The sequence below is a fragment of the Grammomys surdaster genome, unplaced genomic scaffold (assembly GCF_004785775.1).
Source record: "Grammomys surdaster isolate TR1022 unplaced genomic scaffold, NIH_TR_1.0 174, whole genome shotgun sequence".
NCBI lineage: Eukaryota > Metazoa > Chordata > Mammalia > Rodentia > Muridae > Grammomys > Grammomys surdaster.
In genome coordinates this window covers 950425-963460 of record NW_021604622.1, presented here as the reverse complement: position 1 = coordinate 963460, position 13036 = coordinate 950425, and positions in this window count along the sequence as shown.

Genomic DNA, 13036 nt, shown 5'->3' with positions numbered 1-13036 from the left:
ACAATGTAGGTTTGATTCATCTGAGGCTCTAGAGGCATGCTAAACAGCAATTCCCAAAGCTGGTAAGACTGTGTGCAGAGGAATTCAGTACTATTTCTCAATGTTTGTTTATGAAGGAGCCTGAACCCAGTCTTCTTTTTTATTTAATTGGGTATTTTATTTATTTACATTTCAAGTGTTATCCCCTTTCCTGGTTTCCCCTCTGCAACCCCCCATCCCATCGTCCCCTACCCTGCTTCTATGAGAATGCTCCTGCATCCACCCACCGACTCCTGCCTCGCTGCCCTAGCATTCCTATACATACACAGGAGCATCAAGCCTTCACAGGTCCAAGGGTCTCCCCTCCCACTGATGCCAGATAAGGGCCCTTCAGCTCCTTCAGTCCTTCCCCTAACTCCTCCATTAGAGTCACTGTGCTCAGATCTGTGTTAAACAGCAATTCCCAAAGCTGGTAAGATAGTGTGTTGGCTGTGAGCATCTGCATCTGTATTGGTTAGGATCTGGCAGAGCCTTTCAGGAGACAGCTGTATCAGGCTACTGTCAGCTAGCACTTCTTGGCATCCTCAATAGTGACTGGGTTTGGTGTCTGGATGTGGCCTGGAACCCCAGGTGGGGCAGTCTCTGGATGGCCTTTCCTTTAGTCCCTGCTCCACTCTTTGTCCCTGTATTTCCTCTAGACAGCAGCAATTCTGGGTTAAAATTTGGAGATGGGTGAGTGGCCCCATCTCTCAAGGGGGGAACCATGCCTAACCTCTGGATATGGTCTTGACAGGTTCTGTCTTCCCTTTGTTGGGTATTTCAACTAACGTCATCCCTGTGGCATCCTGGAGGCTCTTGCTTTCCTGGCATCAGGTAATTTCTAGGTGCTACCCCTAGTTCCCCATTTCTCATTGCTACACACCTCTGTTCAATTTCATGACCCTCTGTACATCTCCTCCATTTTCTCCCATATCTGATTCTTCTCCTCTTTTTCCTCTCACACTCTTCTATTTCTCCCTAGTCCCTCCTACCCTCTGCTTCTCTTGGTTATTTTGTTCCATTTGGGTTGTTTCCAGCTTCTGCCTATTATAAATAAGGCTGCTATGAACATAGTGGAGCATGTGTCCTTGTTATATGTTGTAACATCTTCTGGGTGTATGCCCAGAAGTGGTATAGCTGGGTCCTCAGGTAGTCCTATGTCCAATTTTCTGAGGAACTGCCAGACTGATTTCTAGAGTGGTTGTACCAGCTTCCAATCCTACTAGCAATGGGGGAGTGTTTTTATTTCTCCACATCCTTGTCAGCATTTGCTGTCACCTGAGTTTTGGATCTTAGCCATTCTGACTTGTGTGAGGTGGAATCTCAGGGTTGTTTTGATTTGTATTTACCTGATGACTAAGGATGTTGAACATTTCTTTAGGTGCTTCTTGGCCATTCAAGTTTACTCATCTGAGAATTCTTTGTTTAGCTCTGTACACCATTTTTAATAGGGTTATTTGGTTCTCTGAAGTCTAATGTCTTGAGTTCTTTGTATATATTAGATATTAACACTCTCTTGGATGTAGAATAGGTAAATATTTTTTTCTCAATCTGTTGGTTGCCATTTTGTTTTAAGGACAGTGTCCTTTGCCTTACAGAAGCTTTGCAATTTTATTAGATAACATTTGCTGACTCTTGATCTTAGATCACAAGCCATTGGTGTTTGGTTTGTGAAAATTTCCCCTGTGCCCATCTGTTCAAGGCTCTTCCTCACTTTCTCCTCTATTAGTTTCAGTGTATCTGGTCTTATGTGGAGGTTCCTGATCCACTGGGATTTGAACTTTGTACAGGGAGATAAGAATGAATCAATTTGCATTTTTCTACTTGTTGACTGCCAGTTGAACCAGCACCATTTGTTGAAAACACTTTCTTTTCTCCACTGGATAGTCTTAGTTTCTTTGTCAAGATCAAGTGACCAGAGGTGTGTGGGTTCATTTCTGGGTCTTCATTCTATTCCATTGATCTACCTGCCTGTCACTGCTGTAATACCATGCAATTTTTATCACTATTGTTCTGTAGTATATCTTTAGGTCAGGGATAGCGATTCCCCCAGATATTTTTTTATTGTTGAGAATACTTTTTGGTATCCTGGGTTTTTTGTTATTCCAAATGAATTTTAGAATTGCTCTTTCTGACTTGGTGAAGAATTGAGTTGGAATTTTGATGGGGATTACATTGAGTCTGTAGATTACTTTTGGCAAGATAGCCATTTTTACTATATTAATCCTTCCAATCCATGAACATGGGAGATCTTTCCATCTTCTGAGATTTTCTTTGATTTCTTTCTTCAGAAACTTGAAGTTCTTGTCATACAGATCTTTTACTTGCTTGGTTCGAATCACACCAAGGTATTTTATATTACTTGTGACTATAGTGAAGGATGTAGTTTCCCTAATTTCTTTCTCAGCCTGTTTATACTTTGAATATAGGAAGGCTACTGATTTGTTTGAGTTAATTGTATACCCAGCCACTTTGTTGAAGTTGTTTATCAGCTGTAGAAGTTCTCTGGTGGAATTATTGGAGTCACTTAAGTATACTATCATATTGTCTGCAAATAGTGATATTTTTACTTCTTTCTTTCAAACTTGTATTGTTTGCAATTTGCATCCCTTTGATCTCCTTTTGTTGTCTAATTGCACTGGCTAGGACTTCCAGTACTATATTGAATAGGTAGGTGGAGAGTGGGCAGCCTTTTCTAGTCCCTGATCTTAGTGGGATTGCTTCAAGTTTCTCTCCATTTAGTTTGATGTTGGCTACTGGTTTGCTGTAAATTGCTTTTACTATGTTTAGGTAGGGGTCTTGAATTCCTGATCTTTCCAAGACTTTTACCATCAAGGGATGTTGAATTTTGTCAAATCCTTTTTCAGCATCTAATGAGATGACCGTGTGCATTTTTTTCTTTGAGCTTGTTTATGTAGTGTATTACATTGATGGATTTCATGTATTAAACAAACTTTGCATCCGTGGGATGAAGTCTGCTTGATCATGGTGAATGATTGTTTTGATGTGTTCTTGGATTTGGTTTGTGAGAATTTGATTGAGTATTTTCATATCGATATTTATGAGGGAAATTGGTCTGAATTTTTCTTTCTTTGTTGGTTCTTTGTGTGGTTTTAGTATTAGTGTAACTGTGGCTTCATAGAACAAATTGGAATCCAGTCTTCTTAAGAACTAGGGTGCCTCTTTGTGTACGCAATAACTCTCTGTTTTCAATGTAATCTGTCTGCTTCATGTTTCCTGTATTACTGTGGAACAATTACAAATTTGATTTATCAACTATAAAAATATGAAAGGATCCTTTTAGCTGGCTTTATGACCATCTCCTATGCCAAGTCTCCCTCTGCTATTTTCATGATAATTCCCAAACCATTTATAATGCACCTAATTCCAAAGCAATACAACTGTAGATGCATATTTGTGTCAGATGTGTAGGGAGTTCCTTACTCTTTTGTTTATAGACACAGTAGGAAACCTCCTACCTTGGGGATTACCTCCCCTCTTGTATTGGCAGAAGTTGATGGTATAGGGAGAGGAGACTGGAGAACCTAGCAGACATCTCAAGGCAATGTCACCGTGGATCTTGAACTAAGGGAAGTAGATATGTGTCAGACCCTATTTCACTGACTGAACTAATGAATTAATGTTCTTTGATTAAGAATCCTCAAGATATGCTACTTGTGAACCACTAATGTGAAACATGTGGGCTCAGCAGTATCCCTTTAGGGATTTGGAAATTGTGAAGACCAAATCTCTTTGGTTTTTTTTTTATGCAATGGCTTTATTCTTGATTTGTAGACTATAGTGGTTGGTTTTATGTCAACTTGGCACAAGCTAGAGTCATCAGAGAAGAAGGAGCCTTGACTGAGAAAATGTCTTTATATTATCTGGCTAATATATCTTTATATTATCTTAATTGGTTATTGATGGAGGAGAGTCCAACCCATTGTGAGTGGTATCATCCCTGGGCTTGTGGTCCTAGATTCTCTAAGAAAGCAAGCTGAGCAAGCTATGGGAAGCAAGCTAGTAAGCAGCACCCCTCCATGGCCTCTACATCAGCTCTTATCTCCAGATTCCTGCCCTGTCTGAATTCCTGTCCTGACTTCCATTGATAATGAACATCTATGTAGGATTCACCAATGAAAGTGAATAAACCCTTTCTTCCTCCACTTGCTTTCTGGCTATGGTGTTTTGTTGCACAAAAGAAATCCTAAGCCACAGACCATTCAAACCCCTGCTGCTACAAAGCAGTTTACTGGAATAATTGTTAATCAGAGTCTCTTATATTAGGTATATCTTTGTCACTAACAGGCTTGAAGAGAGGAACTCAGCTTTCATTTGCAATTTGAGATAACAGGAGAAGATCTGGACCCTGGATCTTTTTACTTCAACAGATTTTCATTTTGTCTTGGTGCTTTGGGAAGAGGGTCACTGTTTTCTGGAGTTCAATAGCTGGACCTTGACCAGAATTTTGAGCATGAAATTTTGAGATTGTTTTCTCTTGGCATGTAGGCTACCCTTAAAATAGTTTTTTTTCCCCAGTAGATACATTCCCCTGTCCCTAACCCAGAAATTATTTCCAATTCATACCCAAGTGGAAATAACTTCTGGATTAGGGTTAGGGGAACATATCTATTATTCCTTTCAGCTCTAGGATCCCCTTTGGTGTAGACTCTTATAGACCCTGTGTGTGGTGAAGGAAGTTTATGGCAATTCTATAGCCAACATCAACTTAAATAGAAAGGAAGTCAAAGCAATTCCACTAAAATCAGGAACAAGACAAGGTTGCCTATTTTCTCCATACCTAGTCTATAGGTATATAGACTTGGGATCTTAGCTAGAGCAATAAGACAACTGAAGCAGATAGACTTGAAGCCGACTAAATAGATCACGTCATATTTTGTAGTCTGCATATCAAAACTAATTTGAGATTTCCCATACTTGTCAGAATGTCAGAGATCAATAAAACAAATCACAGCTCATTCTGGTGAGGAGGTGAAGTAAGGGAACCATTCCTCCATGGCTGGTGGTTCCACAGGAAGATGGCAGTCCATCTGGTTCTTGAGGTAGATGGATTCCCACCTTCCTGAGGAACTACCACACTGGTTTCCATAGATATTGTACAAGTTTACATGCTGTTTTGGTGACCAAGAACCTGAGACTACATATCCCAGAGGCCTAGGATAAAAACCAAATACTACAGTTCTGAAATACCAGATAAAACAAAACAACAAAATGAAACAAAACCAAAAACTCAAAACCAATGTGGCAATAACGTGATTCCCAATGATATTCTGCTCTGCTCGTAGATCAGTGTCTTGTTTGGCTTATCACCAGAGAAGTTTCTTTCTGCTTCAGATGGGAACAAATAGAGACCCACAGCCAGACATCATGCAGACAGAGTGAGAAACATGGAACATTCACCCTCAAGGGTGGCTACTAACAGAATTCAAATATCTATAAGGACTTTGTTTGAGAAAAGGCAAGTTAAAAACTCTAAGATGGATCAAGGATGGAAAAACAACCAATTTTCATGGTGGTTCTTCTTTTAACATCTGTAGGTCTTCATGTCTCCTGTGGAGACAGGGCACAGAAGGGCAGAAATTGAAGAAAGCAGGGCTGAAGTCTGTGTGGTACTTACACTGCAGGAGGGTAGGCATGCCTATTAATAAGAAGTAGACAGATCTCCAGTGAAGTTACTGAGAAAATCTAGACCACCACAAAACTGGAAACCAATGGAGCATCACAAAAAAATTGTCCTGCATCTACTTAGTAGTCAGTTATTGCTGTTTGCAACTGTTGTTACTGTTGTCCTTATAGCAACCAAAACCAAAATAAAATAATCCAGCAACAACACAGAACCAGACTAAAGAGACCACAGAAACCCCAAAGCATCTGGTTTATAGAAGATCTTAAACTTCTGATTTCTTATTCTAAGAGAATGTGTTCTTTCTCTCTCTCTCTCTTTTAAAGTCACAGATTATTTATTTCTGGATTTTTTTTTAAACTGGATATTTTATTTACATTTCAGATGTTATCCTCTTACACCATTTCCCCCCAACCCCCGCCCAGGAAACTCTTATCCTAGTCCACCCTCCTCCTGCTTCTATGAGGATGTGCCCCCACCTGCCTCCCCACTTCCACCTCCCCACCCTTGAATTCCCCCACACTGGGCATCCAGACTTCATGGGACCAAGGATCTACTCTCCCACCTATGCCCAACAAGGCCATCCTCCCCTACACATACAGCTGGAGCCATGGGTCCCTCCCATGGGCTGGTGGTTTAGACCCTGGGAGCTCTGATTGGTTGGTATTGTTGCTTTCCCCATGGGGCCGCAAACTCTTTCAGCTCCTTCAGTCTTCTCTCTAACTCCTCCATTGGGAACCCCATGATCAGTTCAATGGTTAGCTGTGGGCATCTACCTCTGAATATGACAGACTCTGGCAGACTTCTAAGGAGACAGCTATACCAGGCTCCTGTCAGCATGCACTTCCTGGCATCCACATCAGCGTCTACCTTTGGTGACTGCACATGGGATGGACACCCAGGTGGAACAGTCTCGAGACCGCCCCTCCTTCAGTTCTGTCCCATACATTGTCTCCATATTACTCCTTGAGTATTTTGTTACTCCTTCTAAGAAGGACTGAAGCACCCACACTTTGGTCTTCCTTCTTCATGAGCTTCATGTGGTCTGTGAGTTGCATCTTGGGTATTTGAGCTTCTAGACTAATATCAAATTGTCAGTGAGTGAATACCATGTGTGTTCTTTTGTTATTGGGTTACTTCACTGAGGACGATGTTTTCTAGTTCCATTCATTTACCTAAGAAATTCTCGAATTCATTGGTTTTAACAGTTGAGTAATACTCCATTGTGTAAATATACCACATTTTCTGTATCTATTCCTCTGCTGAAGGACATCTCGGTTCTTTCCAGCTTCTAGCTATTATAAATAAGGCTGCTATGAACATAGTGGAGCATATGTCCTTGTTATATGTTGGAACATCTGGGTATATGCCCAGAAGTGGTATAGCTGGGTCTTCAGGTAGTCCTATGTTCAACTTTCTGAGGAACTGCCAGACTGATTTCCAGAGTGGTTGCACCATCTTGCAATCCCATCAACAATGGAGGAGTGTTCCTCTTTCTCCACATCCTTGACATCATCTGCTATCACCTGAGTTTTTGATCTTAGCCGTTCTGACTGGTGTGAGTGGAATCTCAGGGTTGTTTTGATTTGCGTTTCCCTGATGACTAAGGATGTTGAACGTTTCTTTAGGTGCTTCTCGGCCATTTGAGTTTCCTCAGTTGAGAATTCTTGTATTCAAGCTAATTGGTTACTAACTACTCAACACTTAATTAATTATTAAGTAGTTATCTTTGGTGTTTTATTAAATGGTGATTTCAAAAATCATCTCTGCTACTTGATATCATATGTGTTCTAAAAGACAAATATCCAGAGCATCCCTTGCTGCTTACAACTGAAAATACATAATCAAAAAATGAAATTAACTCTAAATAGGGGATCTTCCTCAGATATTTTAATAAAGAGAATCATTTCACAAGCCACACTCCACCCTCTAGAGATAATAAGCTGCAGAGCAAATAACTCTGCAAGTGTCTCTGCTATCACGGGGTATCTGTAGTTAGAAAGAATTGTTCAAAAGGCTCACAACAGGGAGGCCTCAAGAGGTGACTGATCAAAATCTGTGAAGCAACAGGGTGTGTATGGAAAGGTTAAATGCATTCCCTTGGGGATAAATCTTTGTAAACTGTAAGTACTCCGAAAAATTCTTTCTCCCGTAAAGTCTATATGTTTATATATGTGGATGAAACCTTTCCAGTGACAATTTGGTTCAGCACCAATCTATGAGTATGGCAGAACATCATTAGGCATCATTTTATTGACTTCTGTTTGCCAATCCTGTTTTGTTCTATGTTAGATTTCTGGGCTATCCTCCTTCTGGGGTGGACCCTCCTGGTTCACCTTGACCGTAGCACATTTGTAGGCAGGAAAAATTGTGGGTCAAAAGTTTTTTGGCTGAGTAGCTGCTCCAGTCCCTCCATTGGACGTCTTGCCTAGTTACAGGAGATGGTCAGTTCAGGTTCAGTATTACCCCATTGCTAGGAGTCTTAGATAGCTAGGGTCACCCACATAGATTCCTGGGAGATTCTGTTGCACTAAGTTTCTAGTTCATCACAGAGATGCCTCCCAGTTCCAGTTGTCTCTCCTAGTATTCTCTCCCTTCATCCAAACCATACCGGATCTCTCCTGTTCCCATTCTTACCTCCATCCAAACCCCTCCCCCATCCATCCATGTTGTCTATTTTTATTTTCCTTTCCCAGGGAGACTCATATTTAATTTCCCCTTCACAGTGAGATTTATGTGTCATCTTACTCACCTTGATCTTTTCCTGTTACTCAGCTTCTCTGGGTCTGTGGATTGTGGCTGATTATCCTTTACTTACAGCTAATACCCACTTATAAGTGAATACATACCGTGTTTGCCTTTCCGTGTTTGGGTTACTTTATTGAGGAAGATTTTTTTTTTGTAGTTTCACCTTTTTGCCTGCAAAATTTGAGATGTCACATTTTTAACAGCTGAGTAATACTCCACTGTGTAATGTACATTTTCTTTATCCATTTTTTTTTTTTTTGGTTGAGGGACATCTAGGTTGTTTCCAGTTTCTGACTATTACAAATAAAACTGATATGAACGTAGGTGAGCAAATGTCATTGTGGTATGATAGAGTGTCCTTTGGTATAAATCCAGGAGTAGTATCTGGGTCTTGAGGTAAATTGATTCCCAATTTTCTGAGAAATCAAAATATTGATTTCCAAAATGGATGTACAAGTTTCACTCCCACCAGCAATGGAGGAGTGTTTCCCTTGCTCCTCATCCTCCCCAGCATGAGGTGTCTCTTGTGTTTTTGATGTTAGCCATTCAGATAGATGTAAAATATCTGAGTTGTCTTGATTTGCATTTTTCTGATGGCTAAGGACATCATTGGAACATTTAAGTGTTTCTTGTCCATTTGAGATTCCTCTGTTGAAAATTCTTTGTCTAGATCTGTACACCCATTTTAAAAATTAGATCATTTGTGTTTGTGTGTGTGTTTAGTTTCTTGAGTTCATTATATATTTTAGATATTATCCCTCTTTTGGATGTGGGGTTGTTAAAGACGTAGGCTACCATTTTGTCCTATTGATGGTACCCTTTGACGTACAGAAGCTTTTCCGTTTCATTAGGTCGCATTTATTAATTGTTGATCTTAATGCCTGTGCTATTGATTCAGGGAGTTTTCTCCTGTTCTAATGCATTCAAGGTTATTCCCCACTTTCTCTTCTATCAGGTTCAGTGTATTTGTATTTATGTCACTTGGACTTGAATTTTGTATTGGCTGATAGATATGGATCTTTTTGCATTCTTCTACATACTGACATCCTGCTGGACCAGCACAATTTGTTAAAGCTGTTTCCCTTTTTTCATTATATAATTTTGGCTTTTTTTTTTTGTTAAAAATCAGGTGTCTATAGGGGTGTGGATTTACATCTGTGTCTTTGATTCCATTGATCCACCTGTCTTTTTCATGACAATATCATGACTATTTTATTACTATTGCTCTGAGGACGGTTTGAAATCAGGGATGGTAATACTTTTGAAAGTTCTTTTATTGTTCAGGATTGTGATAAAAATGACTTCCTTGACTCAGTAGTCATTCAGTAGAGAGTTATTCAGTTTCCATGAGTTTGTAGGGGCTTCCTGTTTCCTGTTTCTGTTGACGTTGAAATCCATCTTTTTTTTTTCTTTTTTTTCTTTTTTTTTCTTTTTTTTTTTAATTTCTTTTTTTTTTTTTGAACATGAAATGCTTTTTTATAGCATGTTTTACAAGGGGAGGGGGTAAGAGGGTCCAGGTGGTGGAAAAGTACAAAATCTTCTTGGCCTGTGCCTTGAAACATGTCATGGTCTATATGGTACACTGCCTTGAATTATGATCTACCTGCTGTTCTTCAGAAGATATGGTACACTGCTTGAGTTATGGTCTCCCTGCTATTCTTAAGAAGACATGGTACTCTGCTTTGAGTCTATCTGCAGTTGCTAAGCAGGATCTTGCAGTTGCCAAGCTTCAGAGGACATTGTGCAGGTGGGGAAAGGTAGGGGGTAGGGGTAAGGGCGAGGGTCCTGGCTTCTGGCATCTCCCCCTTCTCTGTTTAGTTAGAGAAGGCGTCTTATGATCAATCCCAACTATGTGAATTTTGAATTTGGATGTCTAATTATGGGGGGTCTTAGACAAGTTCACAACCCCAAAACACTGATGTGAGACGAGTCACATCGATGGTCGAAGGCTTTAGGCTGTCGACGATGGGCAACGTCAAGGGACTCTGATGTGGGTGAAAGGAGGGTGAGAGCCCTGTCTTAGGCCATGTAGGCTGCACCCACTCCCAGCACCATGCAGTCCTTTTCGGCTGCATTGGGTGGGCCCCTGGGAAGTGGACCTACAATAATCCCGTCATTGGGCTAACTCACAGCCATCCTAGTCTCTTGTAAATGTTCAAGTTACCAACCATTTGTCAGTTTGGGGTGTAATATTGTCATAAAGGAAGGCTCCCCAATGTTAGCGGCCATATCAAGGGTGGCCTTGGTTTAGGAAAAAGCCAATTTTTGTTGTGGTGATCAAGAGGCCAAGCTCTCTAGCGAGAGAAATGAGGGCAAAGCCAGGCATACCAGGAACCCTTCTGGAGGGCGTGGAAGTCTAGGGGTCGACCGTAGGGGGTGGCAGGGGAGCTGACAGCTGTGTCAGTCTCCTGCAGAGTCACTTCTGGATCCTCTGCAATTTTCAGCTGATGGTAATGAACTTCAACTGCCTTCTTGATGGCAGCATCAACCTGGTTCCGTGGACGACAGGTCACGGGCGACGATCTCTGTCTTGCTCAATCTTGATGTCGTGCGCACATCCTCTCAATGAGGGTCCGTCCGAATGGGTCCGTGCCTCGAGCCCCACGTCTGGGTGCCACTTGACCCGACCGGTGGGTCCTGATTATTCGTGGGGGCGAGGAGGACTGCAACCTGCTATTCTTCAGAAGATATGGTACACTGCTTGAGTTATGGTCTCCCTGCTATTCTTCAGATGATTTGGTACACTGCTTTGAGTCTATCTGCAGTTGCCAAGCAGGATCTTGCAGTTGCCCAGCTTCAGGGGACCTTGTGCAGGTGGGAAAAGGTAGGGGGTGAGGGTAAGGGCGAGGCTCCTGGCTTCTGGTCCATCTGGGTTAGAACTTCTAATAGCAGGCATCACGGGTGATTCAATTTTACCTGGAAAGAAAAAAGAAGGGGATTCTCAGGGAGATTTCTCTTCCCTGGATGTAAATTGTTATTCATCGTATTTATGATTGGGCCTGGCTTTGTGAGGGTATCTATTTTTTTCATTAATATTTGTGGTAGCTGGTTAGCTGTGCCTTCTGTGGTATTGGGCAGGCATATCAGTCCTCGGCTCCATAAGGGAACTGGGACTGGGACATTCCCTTTATGGGTATGAGGGTCCTTCCCCATATCTGTGGCAAAGTTTTGTTGGTCTTGGTGGTGCCCGAGGTCACCAACATGGTCAGCAAGAGATTTGCCATGAGCTTTCAGCTTTAGAGAGAGAAAAGTGAACAAGGCATGATGGAGAGTATTTCAGGGGGACTCCTTCTGAGGGAGTACCATTCCCCCTCTTTTGTTTTTAAAGCCAATTTTTCAGAGTTCTTGTAAAATCAGGGCAGAAGCGCCAACAGTTGCTCCTTCCACACTCAGAGAGTCATGAAGGCCTTATTTAAGGATATATAAATCTATATTAATAATCTTTTGTCAAAGGACTTTTATAGCTCCACTGACAATTAATCAGACTATATGATATATCGATTAGAAATAGCTTTTTCTACTTTTTGTGAGATTACCTCTCTTTTGTCAATTAACTGTTGAGGAAGTTAGGGTTTACCTCTCTCTTGAGAATATTGAACAGAGATTTAAATTCTTTTGTGGAGAGCTTAAAATAGTATCTTAGCCAATTTGCATCTCTTAGAAACTTTTGAAATTAATTTAAAATAAATAGACTCCCTTTTTTTTAAATCCTTTATCTGTGTGGGGTTTTTATTGGGTATTATACGTATTTACCTTTCAATGTTGTTTCCTTTCTCATTCTCCCCCCAAATCCCTTATCCCCTACCCCTTCCTCCTAATTTTTGTGATGGTGTGCTCCAAACATCCTCCCAGTCCCATCTCCCTGCTCTCGAATTCCAACACAGTAGGGGATCCAAACTTTTGGGGACCTTGGCCCTCCACTTTCACTGGAGTCTAACAAGGTCACCCTCAATTCCCTATACAGGTGCGTGAGTCCCTCCCTTTGTGCTCTCTGGTTGTTGGTTTAGACTTTGGGAGTTCTGGTTGAAACTTTTGATGCTCCTTCTAAAAAGGACCAATGCATTCATACTTTGGTCTTCCTTCTTCTATGTGAGTTTTATGTGGTCTATATGAAGATTCTTAAAAATTGTGAGCTTTTGGGCTAATATCCACTTATCAGTGAGTGCATACCATGTATGTTCCTTTGAGATTGGGTCATCTCACTCAAGATGATATTTTCCAGCTCCATCCATTTGCCTAGGAATTTTGTGAACTGATTGTTTTTAATAGCTGAGTAGTACTCCATTGTATAAATGTACCACATTTTCTGCATCCATTCTTCTGTTGAAGGGCATCTGGGTTCTTTCCAACTTCTGGCTATTATAAATAAGGCTGCTATGAACATGGTGGAGCATGTGTCCCTGTTGTATGTTGAAACTTCTTTTGGGTATATGCCCAGGAGTGGTATAGCTGGGTCCCTAGGTAACGCTATGTTCAATTTTCTGAGATACCGCCAGACTGCCTTCCATAGTGGTTGTACCAGTTTACAATCCCACCAACAGTGGAGGAGTGTTCCTCTTTCTCCACATCCTCGCCAACATGTACTGTCACCTGTGTTTTTGATCTTAGCCATTCTGACTGGTGTGA